We start from the raw sequence: 2689 nt of genomic DNA, 5'->3' as shown, positions 1-2689 counted from the left end.
GTGTGTGTGTGTGTGTGTGTGTGTGTGTGTACGTTGATAACTGTCGACCCGCTGTACCGTTTGTCACCAAACCTGACAAATGCTCTTATGGTATCCCAAGGAGTGGCATAGGTGGGCTGGTCATCCCTGGAGGCCACCGTGTCTTCCCCGAGCGTTGAACGAGTACAACAGCTAATTAAGTAATAAAGTAGTACCAGGTGGAGAAAATTTTTCCTGTTTGAATTTCACTACTGCAAAGTAGATTTACTGCCTTGCCTGAATATGTGGGGTTAGGATTGGAATATTGTAGCTTTGAAACGAGGAATGAAGGTGTGAATTCATTGTGGGATGCATCGGACGACCTCTGTTGTCAAGAAAGCTCAGGATGTTACTTTTGTAAAGAAATTCTTAGAAGTTATTTTTAAACTGTGCGAACCTGCGATCTGAGTTTTGCGTTTTTTACTACTACTTCTCCCCTCTTGATGGATCTTCACCAAATTTGCTATGAAGGTTTGTTGGGTCAATGCGTAATACTTGCAAATTTGTGGTTTCACAAATCGTTAGAGTTCTGCGGTGTTAGAGAAAGATAGTAGAATAAAGTAGTGCCACTATTTGGTTAGAATAAAGTAGTGCTACTGGACTTTATTCTAACTAGACAGTGGCACCACTTTATTCTAACTAGACAGTGGCACCACTTTATTCTAACTAGACAGTGGCACCACTTTATTCTAACTAGACAGTGGCACCACTTTATTCTAACTAGACAGTGGCACTTTTAGAAACTAGTGTTAGGGATGGTGTGCAGATATTTATTTCATCTATATTGAGTAGCAAAAAAGACAATATTTGAAAGAGCGGAAAGACTTTGCTACCTGGAAACTAGCATTCAGTTTGGTATACCACAAAATCATATGAATGCTCTGTGGAATAATACAAGTAAAAAAAGAAAAAAAAAAGGACGAACATGAGGATCCATAAATGCGTGAAAAGAAGCGGACGCCGTACACAGGAATTCCTGTAGTTTCTGTAACAAGTATCACCACTAAATGGCGGATGAGTGTATAAGCACACCCATTATACAGCTCGTAATAACCTTTCACTACGGATAGTGACTTTGATTGGTTTATAAAATAATTTATTCATAAAGTATAATCGTGGAAAACTCTGAAACAGCAGGAACACTTATGGATTTTGAACGATAACATACGTAATGCGATATATATTAAAACCAATATTTCAATGCTGTGGACTTTTGATACGTAGTATTATGGTAAATATTAAATACATAAGAGAGATTACGGGAAGACGTGTTTTAAATTAGTACGTAATGCTTCTATACTATCGGGCTTTGACCCTCTTGGCGGCCACAAAGTAGATAGCGCTCACTGTGTAGTTTTGTGCCCCCCCCCCACCTCAAAATAAAATAATTGTAGTATCTATACAAGTTACTTGGATAAACTGGCCTTACATTCGGGGTGCTTTGATTATTGTAGTTGATGATGTTATTTGTTTGAATAGTTATTTAAAAAAGAAAAGTTCGATGCACAGTAAGAGATTTTGACCCATTAGGCTTAACCGTTACTATTTACATGTTGTAAAACTCGATCAGAAAAAGAATCGCGGCTCATTTATAGATACATAATTTGGAAAAATCATTCTTCAATTTTATTTTGTAGTTAAAAATAATCACTTAAAATTTCCATCTTTTTTTTTTCTGTTTCTCCTGTTTTACAGAATAATTGAATCCGACTCCAAATCACTAAATTCTTTAACTTCGACGCATTCTCGGAAGTCGTCGGATACAAGTCTCTTATCTGTAAGCTCGGGGAACGGTCAACAAAGTCCAGCTGTCGAAGATGACCAGGAAGATGCATGGGTGGCTTGGGGTCATATAATTAATGACTGGGACTTCCACATCAAAAAGAAAAACTCTTACGTTAAGGTAAGGACATCGTCTGCCAGTTACCTTTGGTGAAATATAACGAAATGTGACTAGGGTTTTAACGACAAATTTCACAAGTTACTTAAATACCCAGAGAAAATATATATTATATAAAAAAAAGCCTTGTAAGGCTATTTTTATTAATGCTATACCTTTAGTGTTTTAAACGTTTGGTAAGTTTTTTTACTTAAGGAGATATTTCAATGCTGATGTTAAGATATCGTGATCATCGAACCTACTGGACACGACGTCAGTTTAACTTTGCCGTAGTGTCCAGTAGATTCTTTAGAAAAGAGTGAAATATTAACCATAAGTATTACTGATGAGGCCAATATCCAGTGACTTTTTTAAAACGTATCTTCAAAACTGTTTTCTGCTACAATTTGTTTATTACATAATAACATAAGAAGCACGAAAAAAAAAGTGTAAACAAAAATAAATATTACAACCAATGTATTGTTACTGCTTAGATTTTGTATATATTTCACATCGAAAAAAAATTAGCGATTTCACAAAAATATTTGTTTGCCCTTTAAAATGAGTATTGTAACAGAAAATTAGTGTTTGATGTAATATGTAGACCCAGCCGCCAGTGAACGGTGTGTGTGTGTGTGTGTGTGTGTGTATGTGTGTATATATATATATATATATATATATATATATATACTAACTAACTAACGTAGTAGTAGTCTACTATTAGTTAGTAGTAAGTAATAGTAGTAGGTAGGAGGTAGTACGTAGTAGTTAGTTAGGTCGGGTATAGTAGTT

General features: G+C 35.6%; 1 pseudogene; it reads left to right on the top strand.

Annotated features, from left to right (window-relative positions):
• The first annotated feature begins 1713 nt into the window (after positions 1-1713).
• LOC106467160 overlaps positions 1714-2689 on the top strand; it is a 21195-nt pseudogene continuing 20219 nt past the window's right edge.

Source organism: Limulus polyphemus, unplaced genomic scaffold (assembly GCF_000517525.1).
Source record: "Limulus polyphemus unplaced genomic scaffold, Limulus_polyphemus-2.1.2 Scaffold2510, whole genome shotgun sequence".
In the NCBI taxonomy this organism is placed as follows: Eukaryota; Metazoa; Arthropoda; class Merostomata; order Xiphosura; family Limulidae; genus Limulus; species Limulus polyphemus.
Note: the sequence above shows the minus strand (reverse complement) of the source record. Positions and strands in the feature narration are given on the sequence as shown.